Genomic DNA, 17,708 nt, shown 5'->3' on the forward strand with positions numbered 1-17,708 from the left:
TTTGGTCGTCGTAACTTTGCAAAAAAATGCAACAAGAGGAGATCAAAACAATGTATGGTATATATCCAAAAAAAGGTCACATAGCTTCATGGTCAAAAAAATAAAAAACTTAATGGTTTTGAAAAATGGCAACACAAATAAATTTCTTTCTTATAAATTTCCGATTTTTTTCCACCACTGAAATAAAAAAAAGGGGACAAGTTTGGCATTGACATTACTATAAATAATATAGGCATTCATGATATGGCATGATGCACATCATAAAAACAAAACCCAAAATAAACAATGTTGGATTTTTTTTTCGCAAATTCACAACACTTGGAATTTTTTTCCTGTTTTTAGCATATTGTATGGTAAAATGAATGGTGTCATTCAAAACTAGAGCTCATCCCGCAAAAAAAAGATTTAATATTGTAGATGGAATAATGGAAAAGTTATGGTTCTTGGAGGAAGGGGAAGAAAAAATGAATGCACAAAAACAAAAAATTGCCAGGTTCTTAAAGGGTTTGAAGTATGATATTTTCTACCATACATCGATATTCTACTTCTATATAGACAATATATACTAATGATTGTTTATAACATTGATTAATGTAGGCATTATTTAACAGTAAATGCTGTGAAAATGGAATAGTTAACTTGATTTTATTTTAGGATAACAACAGTTGACTCTTTTAAATGTTTATGGCAATAAGTATATTTATCTTACGCTTTAACTTTTTGTTTTATTTTCCTTGGGCTATTCTTAACTTGTTGTGATGACATATTGCTTTATGATTAGTGCTGGTCTAGTTACTGGGTCCCACACTGTTTCTGAGGATGAAGAGTTTGTCAACGCTGCCAAACGCTGCCTCTCCATCAGACTGTGGTTAGACGGCCTTCGATTCTCTCATGGGAGAGAATCGGGCAGATTATGCTAATGTCACTCAGATCAAACTCTGTCAGAGTTTGAGCTGAGTGTCGCCTTAGTGTGATACGATTCTCTTGCATGAGAGAATTGTATCACAGGTTGGAGAAGATTGAGAACTTAATTTCTCCATGTTCTCCATTCTCTGTGTCTGTGGTGCAGTCCAATGTTTCACATGCACCCATAGATTTGTGTGGGTGTGCGTGATCCGATTTTTGCATGCATTCGTAGCATGCTGCGATTGTTTTCTAATGCCTAATCAGCACTTCCCCATAGTATAATATTGGGCAGAGGGATGCCTGATAAAATGTCGCATAGCACTCGGCCATGAAGAGTTGTGTGAAACAATCCATGTCATTTCATTATAATAGAAGTTATGGAAAAAAGTAATATTTAGTGGTTTAAGTAATGACCCATGGAAATACTTTCTGGACCACATAGGAAAATTTAGCTTTAGATGTATTTTTTATGTAATACCTTTGAGAAGTGGGTAAAAAGAGCTTAAACCTAAATTTTAACTTTGATTATTAAAATACAATCTTCACAGAACAACAAAGCACCAATTTCACCCATATGAACTGGTTCAATATTTAAAAAGAACAAATACTAGTCAATTCCTTTTATTAAACATATTTTTTGTAGAAATGCTTTCATGCAAACATATTTGATGACTAGTGTTGAGCCACCCCCGTAGTGTTCGGGTTCGGTTCGGTTCGTCGAACACCGGGATGTTCGAGGAACTGTTCGTCGAACTGTTCGTCGAACACCTTAGAACACCGTCGAACACCGTTAAAACCAATGGCAGGCAAACAAAAACACATAGAAACACATAGAAAACACCTTCAAAGGTGTCCAAAAGCTGACAAACTGCTCAGAAGACGCTTTCTTTAAAAAAGCCGGCCGGCAATTCAGCAGCGGCATACACCGGTACCCGACAATTTAGACAAGAAGGAATAGAGCCTCACACATAGATTAGATAGATAGAAACATGTCAGTCACATATATATGAAGTACAGTGACAGTGTTGCTTACTGTACTTGTCATTTAGTGTAAAGGATTTATTAAAAAATATAATAGTGTTTTCATGCACTGTCTCTTTAAAAAAGCCGGCCGGCAATTCAGCATCTGTACCCGACAATTTATAACAGACAGAATAGAGCTTCACACATAGATTAGATAGATAGAAACATGTCAGTCACATATATATGAAGTACAGTGACAATGTTGCTTACTGTACTTGTCATTTAGTGTAAAGGATTTATTAAAAAAAATAATAGTGTTTTCATGCACCGTCTCTTTAAAAAAGCCGGCCGGCAATTCAGCATCTGTACCCGACAATTTATAACAGACAGAATAGAGCTTCACACATAGATTAGATAGATAGAAACATGTCAGTCACATATATATGAAGTACAGTGATAGTGTTGGTTACTGTACTTGTCATTTAGTATTAAAATAAAGGATTTATTATTAAAAAAAATTGGCGTGGGGTTCCCCTTAATTTTAGTCTCTAGCGGAGGTTAAGCAGACAGCTGGGGCAGATGTTTGAAGCCTGGGAAGGGGGTAATACCCACGGAGCTTCCCAGGCTACTAATATGAGCCCCCAGCTGAATACATAGCCTTTACTAGCTATTAAAATGGGGGACCCCCCCAAAAAAATAACATGGGGTCCCCCCTAATTTAATAGCTAGCAAAGGCTAGGCAGACAGCTGCGGGCTGATATTAATAGCCCAGGAAGGGAGCCATGAATATTGGCCCCCTCCCAGGCTAGAAACACCAGCCGTCAGCCACCCCAGAAATGGCGCATTCATAGGATGCGCCAATTCTGGCACTTAGCCTCGCTCTTCCACGCTGCCCTGTAGCGGTGGCAGGGGGTAATATGGCTGGGGTTGATGTCAGCTTATAATGCCAGCTGACATCAAGCCCAGGTTAGTAATGGAGAGGCGTCTATAAGACACCCCCATTACTAACCCCATAGTCAAAGTTAAAAGAAAACACAAACACCCAGAATAAAGTCCTTTAATTGAAATAAAGACACAATCCTTTATTGTTCTAAATTAAACCATACTTACCATCACGCCCATTCCAGCTGAAGCCAACGATCTCCTGCAATAAAAGAAAAATAATAAAGCAACATCATCCTTACCTTTCCATGGTTCCCACGACAGCTTCAGCTCTGCTACATCGAGATGACAGGCTGGACCGCAGCAGAACGCTGCCATCCAGCCTGTCATCCCGCAGACACTGAGAAGCGCAGGCATGCTTGCGCTCTGCAGTGTCTGGCTGTGACGGCATAAAGATGAGACGAGTTCATGTCCAATGAACTCGGCGCACCTCATGCACGTCACTGACAGCGTGGGAAAATTCTCACGCTGAAGCGCTGAGTGCAGAAGAATTCTCCCACACTGTCAGTGACGTGCATAAGGTGAGCTCATGTCCAATGAACTCAGCTCACCTCCTGCACGTCACTGACAGCGTGGGAGAATTCTCCTGCACTCAGCGCTTCAGCGTGAGAATTCTCCCACGCTGAAGCGCTGAGTGCAGGAGAATTTTCCCACGCTGTCAGTGACGTGCATAAGGTGAGCTCATGTCCAATGAACTCAGCTCACCTCCTGCACGTCACTGACAGCGTGGGAGAATTCTCCTGCACTCAGCGCTTCAGTGTGAGAATTCTCACGCTGAAGCGCTGAGTGCAGGAGAATTTTCCCACGCTGTCAGTGACGTGCATGAGGTGAGCCGAGTTCATTGGACATTAACTCGGCTCATCTGGATGCCCTCACAGAGAGACACTGTGGAGCGCAAGCAAGCCTGCGCTTCTCAGTGTCTGCGGGATGACAGGCTGGATGGCAGCGTTCTGCTGCGGTCCAGCCTGTCATCTCGATGTAGCAGAGCTGAAGCTGTCATGGGAACCATGGAAAGGTAAGGATGATACGTATACGGAGATGGTAAGTATGGTTTAATTTAGAACAATAAAGGATTGTGTGTTTATTTCAATTAAAGGACTTTATTCTGGGTGTTGTGTTTTTTTTAAATACTTTACTAGAAATTCATGGCGGTCATGTCTAATACTGGCGTGACCCCATGAATTTTGGGCTTGGGGCCAGCTGATAATACCAAGCTGGCCCTAACCCCTTTATTACCCAGTGAGCCACCGCACCAGGGCCCTGGATGAGTTGGGTACAGCGCCAGAAGATGGCGCTTCTATGAACGCGCCATTTTCCGGGGTGGCTGCGGACTGCAATTTGCAGCGGGGGGGGGGGGCCCAGAAAGCTTGGGCCTCCCTGCGCTGCAGATTCCAGCCCCCAGCTGCCTAGTTGTGCCTGGCTGGACACAAATATAGTGCGAAGCCCCACGTATTTTTTTTTTAATTATTTCATGAAATTCATGAAATAATTAAGAAAAAAAGGCCTTCCCTATATTGTTGTGTCCGGCGAGGTACAAATAGGCAGCTGGTGGTTGGGGGCAGCCCGTTCCTGCCTGCTGTACCTGGCTGGACACAAATATAGTGCGAAGCCCCACTTCAATTTTTTTTAATTATTTCATGAAATTTATGAAATAATTAAGAAAAAAAGGCATTCCCTTTATTGTTGTGTCCGGCCAGGTACAAATAGGCAGCTGGTGGTTGGGGGCAGCCCATTCCTGCCTGCTGTACCTGGCTGGACACAAATATAGTGCGAAGCCCCACTTCAATTTTTTTTAATTATTTCATGAAATTCATGAAATAATTAAAAAAAAAATGACGTGGGGCTTCGCACTATATTTGTGTCCAGTCAGGTGCAGCAGGCAGGAACGGGCTGCCCCCAACCACCAGCTGCCTATTTGTACCTGGCCGGACACAACAATATAGGGAAGCCCTTTTTTTCTTAATTATTTCATGAATTTCATGAAATAATTAAAAAAAATTGAAGTGGGGCTTCGCACTATATTTGTGTCCAGTCAGGTGCAGCAGGCAGGAACGGGCTGCCCCCAACCACCAGCTGCCTATTTGTACCTGGCCGGACACAACAATATAGGGAAGCCCTTTTTTTCTTAATTATTTCATGAAATAATTTAAAGAAAATTGACGTGGGGCTTCGCCCTGTTTTTGTGTCCAGCCAGGTACAACTAGGCAGCTGGGGGCTGGAATCCGCAGCGCAGGGAGGCCCAAGCTTTCTGGGCCACCCCCGCTGCAAATTGCAGTCCGCAGCCACCCCGGAAAATGGCGCGTTCATAGAAGCGCCATCTTCTGGCGCTGTACCCAACTCATCCAGGGCCCTGATGCGGTGGCTCACTGGGTAATAAAGGGGTTAGGGCCAGCTTGGCATTATCAGCTGGCCCTAAGCGCAAAATTCATGGGGTCAAGCCAATATTAGACATGACCACCATGAATTTCTAGTAAAGTATTTAAAAAAAACACAACACCCAGAAAAAAGTATGGTTTAATTTAGAACAATAAAGAATTGTGTCTTTATTTCAATTAAAGGACTTTATTCTGGGTGTTTGTGTTTTTTTTAACTTTGACTATGGGGTTAGTAATGGGGGTGTCTTATAGACGCCTCTCCATTACTAACCTGGGCTTGATGTCAGCTGGCATTATAAGCTGACATCAACCCCAGCCCTATTACCCCCTGCCACCGCACCAGGGCAGCGTGAAAGAGCGAGGCTAAGTGCCAGAATTGGCGCATCCTATGAATGCGCCATTTCTGGGGCGGCTGACGGCTGGTGTTTCTAGCCTGGGAGGGGGCCAATATTCATGGCTCCCTTCCTGGGCTATTAATATCAGCCCCCAGCTGTCTGCCTAGCCTTTGCTAGCTATTAAATTAGGGGGGACCCCACGTCTTTTTTTTTGGGGGGTCCCCCATTTTAATAGCTAGTAAAGGCTAAGTATTCAGCTGGGGGCTCATATTAGTAGCCTGGGAAGCTCCGTGGGTATTACCCCCTTCCCAGGCTTCAAACATCTGCCCCAGCTGTCTGCTTAACCTCCGCTAGAGACTAAAATTAAGGGGAACCCCACGCCAATTTTTTTAATAATAAATCCTTTATTTTAATACTAAATGACAAGTACAGTAACCAACACTATCACTGTACTTCATATATATGTGACTGACATGTTTCTATCTATCTAATCTATGTGTGAAGCTCTATTCTGTCTGTTATAAATTGTCGGGTACAGATGCTGAAATGCCGGCCGGCTTTCTTAAAGAGACGGTGCATGAAAACACTATTATTTTTTTTGATAAATCCTTTACACTAAATGACAAGTACAGTAATCAACACTGTCACTGTACTTCATATATATGTGACTGACATGTTTCTATCTATCTAATCTATGTGTGATTCTCTATTCCTTCTATTCTAAATTGTTGGGTACAGATGCTGAATTGCCGGCCGGCTTTTTTAAAGAGACGGTGCATGAAAACACTATTATTTTTTTTGATAAATCCTTTACACTAAATGACAAGTACAGTAAGCAGCACTTTCACTGTACTTCGTATATATGTGACTGACATGTTTATATCTATCTAATCTATGTGTGAAGCTCTATTCTTTCGGTTCTAAATTGTCGGGTACCGGTGTATGCCGCTGCTGAATTGCCGGCTTTTCATGTTTCACTGTTGGCACTGTTCCCATCGATTTGGGCAATCACTGTAATGCCACAACCACAATGGCTGTGGCATTACAGTGAGTGGCAGACAATCCCTGCATGATTGGTGCTCTAAATAGCGCCAGACATGCATAACCTCGAACAGCCGAATTTTTTGCAAATCGTTCGGGTTCGTCGAACAACTCGAACACCGCCCAAAACAGCTCGAATTTGAGATTGGCGAACAGTTCTAGTCGAACACCGCTCATCTCTATTGATGACCTATGTGTACCTCTGGTTGTAAAGACATTTTTAAGACCCTGGGATTATATGAATTATAATGAGATTCATTATTACCAAATGAAGATGGGTTCATAGGGAAGCTATCATAAGAATATCATCTATTGTTCACATCAGGTTTTTAAGCCATTATTCCAATCTTTAGGCATTATCACCTATACCTAGGTGATAACTTGCTGATAAGTGGTATAGAGCAGAAAAACGTGGCACGCTTTGAAAATAAGTTCCTTTAATTTGCATTCACATAGAAGAATCATTATAAAGATGCATTCCTAAGTACAGATGTCATAATTAACTTAATAAAAAACGTCCTCTAGTAAGTTAACTAGGAAATACAGCAGTGATAAGATATATAGTAAGTAACATGGTACATAGACAGTTAAAATCAAAAGGTAGAGACATACAAGCTGATGTAATCAAGGTGGGAGAAAAGGATACAGGAACTTCCATATGAGAAGTGGGGAGGGATCCAGGCATAGATCACTGATTTATTACTTAGATTGGGTGAGACGTCCCAAGTTTCAGTCATGGAGATCTCCGGCGGATTTTCAGAGTGATGGGAGGGGGAGGGAAGGGAGAGTACCTGAGAAAAGGGATTGAGGTAATTAGTGGGGTAGCACCACAAGAGAAGCAATAGTGTAGATGGGAGCATAATCATCAAGTTATATCTGCATAGAGCAAGACAGTGATCAAGAAAGAGTATTAAGACACAGGTATATCATATATTTACTGTATACATGCTGGCATTACCTGAAAGCTTTAGGTATGGAACTCCCAGAAAACCACACTTGTTTGTGCGACTGACGTCGCTTGAGGAGAGCGCTGTATGCAGAGTGTGCCAGCTGCGTTTAAGGACCTTCCAAACAGGAAGTGTCTGTGTCACGTGACTAACATGTGATCCTTGGATTTAAAGATTCCTCCAGAAGCGTCATAAGGGAAGTGTCCTGTCTTAGGAACAATGCTAGGGGGTGCTACATGCCATAGAGGAGTACAAAAGGGGCGGGCCACACATTCAGGCTCCATATACGCCATATAACCTGAATAGAAGCTTGTAGCTGGGAGTTTGTGAGAGATAGATGTGCTCCTTATGGACAATATGTGCTATACTTCAGGAAGAGGGGGACATATTTTGAGTGGGGATCATGCAATATTAAGGATATATAAGAGGCAGGTACTTGCTGGTGGTAGTATATTCCATCATTACATAATGTTTATAGGATCCCCCCAAAAAAACAACACCCATCCACTCTCTTGAAAACACATGGGCCATGCACACGGTGAACAAGTCTGTAGGACAGTGTTCACACCACCAAAAGACTGAAAAACTAAAGGACACAGTAAAACAAATGTATAAAAATACTCTGTTGTAAAAAAGTAACAGTAAACGGCAAGTGCTAGTAAAAAGGTGATAAAAACAGGGTATTTGGTTGAAACGTTTTTTGCAAAAAATGTATACTAAGCCGCTCTACCAACGTCAAGGTAACCCACATCAGAGCAGTCCCTCACTGGTGTATAGTACCTATATGAGCAGATCTGACAGGTAATGTCCATGTGGACATGCTGCAGAGAACGGCATTTATGTGCATGGCCCACAAGGGAGGGATGGAGACCTCCCTAATCTTGGAAAAGCAAGAAACAAATTGAATACAAACACATGGGCCATGCACACGGTGAACAAGTCTATAGGACAGTGTTCACACCACCAAAAGACTGAAAAACTAGAGGACACAGTAAAACAAAAGTATAAAAATACTCTGTTGTAAAAAAGTAACAGTAAACAGCAAGTGCTAGTAAAAAGGTGATAAAAAACAGGGTATTTGGTTGACCCGTTTTTTGCAAAAAATGTATACTAAGCCGCTCTACCAACATCATGGTAACCCACATCAGAGCAGTCCCTATCTGAGCCAGATTAGGGAGGTCTCCACCCCTCCCTTGTGGGCCATGCACATAAATGCCATTCTCTGCAGTGTGTCCACATGGACATTGCCTGTCAGATCTGCTCATATAGGTGCTATACACATGATCAGTTTTTAAATACATCAGATAGGGACTGCTCTGCTGTGGGTTACCTTGACGTTGGAAGAGCGGCTTAGTATAAATTTTTTGCAAAAAAACGTGTCAACCAAATACCCTGTTTTTTATCACCTTTTTACTAGCGCTTGCTGTTTACTGTTACTTTTTTACAAGAGAGTATTTTTTTATGTTTGTTTTACTGTGTCCTTGTGTTTTCACTATTGCTTCTCTTGTGGTGCTACCACACTAATTACCTCAATCCCTTTTCTCAGGTACTCTCCCTTCCCTCCCCCTCCCACCACTCTGAAAATCCACCGGAGATCTCCATGACTGAAACTTGGTACGTCTCACTCCATCTAGTAATAAATCAGTGACCTATGCCTGGATCCCTCCCCACTTCTCATATGGAAGTTCCTGTATCCTTTTCTCCCACCTTGATTACATCAGCTTGTATGTCTCTACCTTTTGATTTTAATTGTCTATGTACCATGTTACATACTATATACAGTACAGACCAAAAGTTTGGACACACGTTCTCATTTAAAGATTTTTCTATATTTTCATGACTTTGAAAATTGCACATTCACACTGAAGGCATCAAAACTATGAATTAACACATGTGGAATTATATACTGAACAAAAAAGTGTGAAACAACTGAAAATATGTCTTATATTCTAGGTTCTTCAAAGTAGCCACCTTTTGCTTTGATGACTGCTTTGCACACTCTTGGCATTCTCTTGATGAGCTTCATATGAATGCAAATAAAAGGAACTTATTTTCAAAGAGTGCCAAGTTTTTCTGCTCTATATGATATATGGGTTGGATACCCTCCTTGTGCACCTGAATCAGTTACTGTAAGAGTGCTATATATTATCATTTTCTTTTACTGATAAGTGGGGTATGACTGATAAGACCCCCACCAATCCTGAAAATTTGGCTATGCAAAGCCCTGTCTAAAAGGAATGTTGAGCTGACACTTACACCCCTGCTCCATTTATTCTCTATGGGACTGACAGAAAATGTCAAGTGCTGTATTGCAGAACACAATTCTCTGGATTATTGGACTGGGATTTGCACTTTTCAGCAAGTTATAATGTGTCCAATGGATAAGTGCTAATTTCTAAAAATGAGAACAAAACATTTTAAAAAGTGGTCATTCTCCCCATAAATGCTTGGTTGGCAAAAATGAGCACAAGGGTTAAAAGACATTAACAAGTTTAAAATGACGCTAAACACATGCCAAAACATAGCAAAACTAATAAAATTCACAATATTAAATTCTAGCTAAAAACCAATCCACAAGGAATAAACCATAGAGGAGGAAAAATGTCAACATGTCCTTAGTGGCAATTTGACATTCCTGCAGGAGCTGCTGTTGAGCCTAAATATTTAATTTGGTTTAAATGGACATCATCCTTTGGTCACACTCTCCCTCCCATTGTACAGCAGTCAATTTCTGAAGACTGTGTCTGACAAGTAAAATCAAAATTCTTTATGCACTGGGAACAGACAGACAGGGCTATAACATTATATGCATTATATATTTCTGCCCTTGCCATAAAATTAAAAATGTCCCTTGAGCATAGCAAAATGACCTACATTTCTAAGATGCATATAAGATATTCGAGATAAACCAAAGTGAAATTTAAAAGCTTAAATGTTGTAAAAGTTTGCCTGGTATAATAAAATGTTTAACATTCTAAAGATTAATGTATTATGGGAACCATAAATATCAGACTTTCCTATTTATAAGAGGCAGGGTAAAAATCCTGAATTTGCAAATGCACAGAATAAATATTCAGTTACTTTATCAGGAGTGGAATAACAGACTAAAGGATTTAGAACTAAGGCTTCAGTCGAAACTTCCTACATGTAGAGAAAATTCCTCTGCTTTAATCACAGACCTATTGGATTTGTGGATTTTCCTGTTTGTAGACGTAGAAAATTAGCTTGAAATAAAAGCCTTTTTTCCATTTCTGTAAACGTTGACTAATACATTTTTTTTTCAGCTCAGTTCAGATGCAATAAAGACAGGCTGCACAGCAAGTTTCCTCACTGCTGTTCCATCATGGACATCAATCTTATCCTGGAGGGACCATCTTTTCGGAAAGTGAGAGGCAATTTAGTCTCCATAATATATCAGTTCTAAGTTTCACCAGAATGTCAACTGCTGAATTTATTTCCAGCCGCATGTTGACGGGGGCTTCACATCACAAGGGAATAGCATCACACCACTAATTTCATTTCATTTAGGAGCTTGACTTAGGAAAGACCTTTTGATGTAATAAAAAGGTCAACTTTTTACTCTACCATCAACAATTTTCCAAAGCACCTCTGCTATTTGGTTTGGTTTTATTTTTCTTTTCTGAGCATTTTATTTTTTACGCTGTGTGCTTGCAGGTTTCTGAAACATACATTTGGATCAATACAACACTAAGGTGCTAACATGAATACCAAATCTCTATACACCCACTACCTGAAAACATTAAAAAATCACCTTTTGCCCTGTTATAGTTTTCCCTGTTGCAAAAGTACTAAACTTAAAAAATTACAAATATTCTGCTTGCTTTTTAAGTTTTGAAAAAAATATCTATTTTTTGGGGGTTTTTTTATCTGGATTTATGATTTATTAGGTGACCAGATCCGTATATATTTCACTGACCAACATTTCTTAATTCCATTTTTAGTCTCAATCTTACATTAGTGTGCTGTTACATTGCCTAATTGTTTTGAATAAAAATGTTATTTTGTAGCATACGTTCCTCTAACCATTCCAGCATTACCCTGTAGATATGATGAGGATGACGGGGGTCAAGTTGTGTGGTATAATGCATTTCAAAATATACTTCACGCCAAACAAATATGCAGCGTTGTGTGATTATATCCTCTGGGTGTTGGGTGTCTATTGTCAAGTAAAACACATTTATTTCAAAGAAGTGAATTTACTGGATATGGAATAACATAGAATACATACTGTCCGACCATTAAGAAATAAACCATGTTTTTTGGGGGGTTTTTTTGTTGTTTTTTTCCAAATGTCTGTATAGATAGCATTTTGCTATACATTACTGAACATAACATTATGTAAATATGTTAGAATAGCTGAATAATTCCAATATCCATAGTCCACACTTTACAGATCCAAACATAAAGTTATTTAGCCACAGGGCTGAAAGAGACATAGTACACTGTATCTATCAAGCTCAATTTATGAAATATACAAAACGTCCTAATCTGAAGAAACACAACAACCGCATAAAAGTCAACCCGTTCTTGGAGGTCTTTGGACGACAAAATCATAACTTGTTAAATCTAATAACATTCACACTGAGGCCATTGCATTGATATACAGGTAAGTGTAAGGCTGTGTGCCCACTATGCGTTTTTTAAGCGTTTCCACAGCGGCAATTCCGCCGCAGAAACACTTAAAAAATGCTTGGTAGAAGGTCTGCAATGTTCCCCAATGATAATCTGTTCTGCACATGCTGTGGAAATTTCCGCTGCGGATTATCATTGCGGAAAAATCTGCAGCACTGCCAATTATTTTGCATAAGCGCAGCGTTTTTGTCGCCATTGACTTGCATTGAATCGCTTAATATCCGCAAGACTACATGTGCTCATGCAGATATTAAGCGATTCAATGCGCGGATGGTACCCGGGTCTGCAGAAGAGGAGACTCTGCTCCAGACCCGGGTACCATAGTACCTGTAGAAAAAAAGATTTAAAATAAAAAATAAATATTATACTTACCTTCTGATGGCCCCGTGGTCTCCTTAGCGATGCGTCCTGACTCCCCGGAAGCTCGCGATGGTCTAAAAGGACCTTCAATGACGTCATTTAGTCATGTGACAGGTCACACGGCCGCTGACGTCGGTGGTCGTGTGACCTGTCACATGACTAAATGACGTCATTGAAGGTCATTTTAGACCATCGCGAGCTGCCGGGGAGCAAGGACGCATCGCTAAGGAGACCAGGGGCCATCAGAATGTGAGTATAATGTTTCTTTTTTATCATTCTTTTTAACTATTAACTTGGTCACACTATGTAAATCCATGCCTGTTGCATGGATTTATATAGTGTGACCAGGTTGTCAAGCACTTTTTCAAGTGCGTAAAAAATAAACTTTAGGGTTAGGGTTATGCTAGGGTTAAGGTTGGGGTTAGGGTTGGGCTAGGGTTAGGGTTGGGCTAGGGTTACAGTTGGGGCTAGGGTTGGGGTTGGGGTTAGGGTTAGGGTTGGTAACATTGGTAGGGTTGATAACGATATGGTGACTAGTGTTGAGCGCAAGTCCTCGATACTTCAGTTTTCATCGGGTGCTTGGTTATGCACTGAATATCGCGGGTGCTCAAGTGACATGCTCAAGTCTCTGCCCCATATGCTTCCCGGACAAAAAAACCTCGCGGGGACTGACTGCCATGCACAAGCGATCCTCGCATGTTTTTTTTGGATGTTTAATAACCGTGAAACATGTGGGCGGGGACTCGAGCATGTCACTCCAGCATGCGCGATACATGGTGCATACCTGAGTACCCGATGAAAATTCAAGTAGCGAGCACTTGGAGCGCTTGCGCTCAAGACTAGTGACAACTTATTCAATATGATGACCTAATGTTTTCAAATTCTGTGTCGTACCTCTGGGTTCAAAATGTTCACTATACCCCTTGATAAAATCCATGAGGGGTGTAGTTTCCAAAATAGGGTCACTTGTGGGGGCTTTCCACTATTTAGGCACATCAGGGGCTCTCCAAACGCGACATGGCGTCCGCTCTCGATTCCAGCCAATTTTGCGTTCAAAAAGTCACACAGTTCTCCTTCCCTTCTGAACTCTGCCATGCGCCCAAAAACTGTATTTTCCCCACATATGGGGTATTGGCGTACTCAGGAGAAATTGCACAAAAGTTTTTTGGGTCCATTTTCTCCTTTTACCCTTGTGAAAATAAAAAACTGGGGCTAAAACATCATTTTTGTGGAAAAAGTTTGATTTTTTTTATTTTCACAGCTCCATGTTATAAACTTCTGAAAAGCACTTGGGGGTTCAGGGTGCTCACCACACATCTAGATAAGTTCCCTGAGGGGTCTAGTTTCCAAAATGGTGTCAGGTGTGGGGGGATTCTACTGTTTAGGAACATCAGGGGCTCTCCAAACGCAACATGACGCCAGCTAATTATTCAAGCAAATTTTACAATCAAAAAGTCAAATGGCGCTCCTTCCCTTCCGAACCCTGCCGTGCACCCAAACGGTGGTTTTCCCCCACATATGGGGTATCTGCTTACTCAGGATAAATTGCACAACAAACTGCATGGTGCAATTTCTCCTGTTACCCTTATGAAAATGCAAACTTGGGGGCTGAAAAAGCATTTTTGTGGGAAAAATTTGAAAATTTTATTTTTACAGCTCAATGTTATAAACTTCTGTGAAGTACCTTGGGGTTTAAGGTGCTCACCACACATCTAGATAAGTTCCCTGAGGGGTCTCGTTTCCAAAATGGTGTCACTTGTGGGGGTTTCCACTGTTTAGGCACATCAAGGGCTCTTCAAACGCAACATGGCGTCCACTAATTATTCAAGCAAATTTTACAATCAAAAAGTCAAATGGCGCTCCTTCCTTCCGAACCGTGCAGTGTGCCGAAACAGTGGTTTTCCCCCACATATGGGGTATCTGCTTACTCAGGAGAAATTGCACAATAAACTGCATGGTGCAATTTCTCTTGTTACCCTTATTAAAATGCAAAATTAGGGGTTAAAAAAGCATTTGTGTGGGCAAAATGTGATCATTTTATTTTTACGGCTCAATGTTATAAACCTCTGTGTGCTCAAGGTGCTCACCACACATCTAGAAAAGTTCCCTGAAGGGTCTAGTTTCCAAAATGGTGTCACTTGTGGGGGGTTTCCACTGTTTAAGCACATAAGGTGCTCCCCAAATGGAACATGGCGTCCGCTAATAATTCAAGCAAATTTTACATTCAAAAAGTCAAATGGGGCTCCTTCCCTTCCGAACCATGCCGTGCGTCCAAAAAATGTTTTTTCCCAACATATGGGGTATCTACGTGCTCAGGGGAAATAGCACAACAAATTTTGTGGTCCATTTTTTCCTATTACTCCTGCGAAAATAAAAAAAATTGGGTCTAAAGTAACATTTTTGTGAAAAAAGTTAAATGTTAATTTTTTTCTTCCACATTCCAAAAATTCCTGTTAATAAAGTCCTTGAATGTGGTTTTGAGCACCTTGAGGGGTGCAGTTTTTAGAATGGTGTCACTTTAGGGTATTTTATGTCATAAAGACCCCTCAATGTCACTTCAAATAAGATGTCGTCCCTAAAAAAATTTTTTGCACATTTTGTTGGAAAAATGAGAAATCGCTGGTCAACTTTTAACCCTTATAGTTCCCTAATAAAAAAATATTTTGGTTCCAAAATTGTGCTGATGTAAAGTAGACATGTGGGAAATGTTATTTATTAACTATTTTGTGTGACATATCTCTCTGATTTAAGGGCATAAAATTCAAATTTTGAAAATTGCAAAGTTTTCAAAATTTTTCTCCAAATTTCCATTTTTTTCACAAATAAACACAAGTGATATCGAAGAAATTTTACCACAATCATGAAGTACGAAATATGTCATGAAAAAACAATCTCAGAATCAGGGGGATCCGTTGAAGCGTTCCAGAGTTATTACCTCATAAAGTGACAGTGGTCAGAATTGTAAAAATTGGCCTGGTCATTAACGCGCAAACCACCTTGGGGGGCTCACAATCTACATTCCCTATTAGTATGTCTTGGAGTATGGGAGGAAACTGGATAACCCGGAGGAAACCCACGCAAATACAGGGAGAACATACAAACTCCCTGCAGATGTTGTCGTTGGTGGGATTTGAACCCCGGCTGACCTGAATACTTTGCACATACAATTAAATTATAACAGGTGTGGCAGGTAGAGCTTATAACCTATTTCATGCAGTCTGTATTGAACTTAGTACGAACTTTGTCAGCTTCTAGTGTTGACTGAAGTCAGCCATATTATTTAATATATGGGTATACAGAAAATGTCGATTATTTTTGTCAGAAAATGGAGTTTCAACCTTTAAGTAAAACTAATCATCACAGAACTTTGTGTTTCAATAATTTTTAATGAGTATTCATTTTTATATGGGGAAGGGAAAGGGGAAAAGGGGAAAAAATGGGAAAAAAGGGAAAGGAAATATTTATTAAGGAAGGGCAACAAGGAAAGAAAAGAAAATAGGAGTGTAAATAAGGAGAAAACAAAGATTGTATAGTCATATTTGTACATTTTAGAGCAAAAATACAGGAAAACAACATTAATCTAAAAGAACAATATTATGCAATTCAAGGAAGTTAAAATTAGAGTAACAAAATAAGTACCTGAGAGAGACAAATTAAAGGAATATTTGACTCCAAGGATCCCATTTTTTATAAAAAAAAAATCAATCATATTATTTGTAATGGCAAATTTACATTCATATGTTTTATGTAGTGATATTTTCTCAATAATGTCAATAATTTAGGAGGAACCTGTTTTTTCCGTAAGGATGCTATTGAATTTTTTACCACCAGAAATATGTGGACTATAAGGAGTAGAGATGAGTGTTGTTCTACTCGAACTGTTCGCCAATCTCAAATTCGAGCTGTTTTGGGCGGTGTTCGAGCCGTTCGGCGAACACGAACAATTTGAGAAAAATTCGGCTGTTCGAGGTTATGTTCGATAACTGTTCGTGCACCAAAATCATAACTGGATTTTTTCTCAGTAATGATGAAAATTAATGTTAATATGCAGTTTGAGTGTACAGCGGGGTGGGGGGAGGGGCAGGGGATGGATCTCTGCAGGAACAATGAAGATCTCCATTTTTTTTTTCTCTTTCCCGCATTTACAGTGGGGAGGTGCAATCTGTCAGCCTATCAGCAGCGCACACACGGAGCGAAGTGCTTTTTTTCACACAAGCAAGGGCATGTGTCATTGGCAGTGTATGTCACATGTCCTTGCCCTATAAGACCAAGCCATTTTCCCCGTCGCCACCATTTTCTCACTGCTGCAGCTGCGTGTTAGACGGCACCGCTGTTGCTGTGTGCGCTATACCTTGTTAATTTCAAGACAATTTTCGCACAAATCTACAGATAGCTTGGGAGTAGGGAATAGTTGTGATTGCAGTCCTTTTAAGGACTAGGTTACAGCATTTCCTACGACTTTTATCAGGCAGGTCTGTGCTCTTAAATAGATAGATTGTGGAAGTAAAGACTAATTGTAATTGGAGTCCTTTTCAGGACTAGGTTACATCAGTTCCTATCAGTTTTGCCAGGCAGGTCTGTGCCAGTGCTGTGCAAGTTTTTTTCACAGCATTTGGCTGAATCTAGCAAAGCTAATCCTTTTTGGCCTATTGCAGAGTGTGTTAGTCAGTGGAGTAGCCTATCTGTGTTGCAAGATATACCACCTGTGTATAGAATACCAATTTTTTTACTGCACCTAGTGAAGTAAAATCTTTTGGGCATAGCATCATTCTATTAGTCCATCTATACTGACCTCCATCAGGTTGCAAATTGAATATAATTTTTTTCTGCATCTAGCTCTGAAAAAATATTGGGCTTCTAGCTGTGTGTGGGACTTGTTGTATTAGTCCATCTATACTGACCTCCATCAGGTTGCAAACTGAATATATTTGTTTCTGCATCTACCTCTGAAAAAATATTGGGCTTCTAGCTGTGTGTGGGACTTGTTGTATTAGTCCATCTATACAGACCTCCATCAGGTTGCAAACTGAATATATTTTTTTCTGCATCTACCTCTGAAAAAATATTGGGCTTCTAGCTGTGTGTGGGACTTGTTCTATTAGTCCATCTATACTGACCTCCATCAGATTGCAAACTGAATATATTTTTTTCTGCATCTACCTCTGAAAAAATATTGGGCTTCTAGC

This window comes from Phyllobates terribilis, unplaced genomic scaffold (genome assembly GCF_046119375.1).
Source record: "Phyllobates terribilis strain yellow unplaced genomic scaffold, ASM4611937v1 Scaffold_4__5_contigs__length_816908805, whole genome shotgun sequence".
NCBI classification, from domain to species: Eukaryota; Metazoa; Chordata; class Amphibia; order Anura; family Dendrobatidae; genus Phyllobates; species Phyllobates terribilis.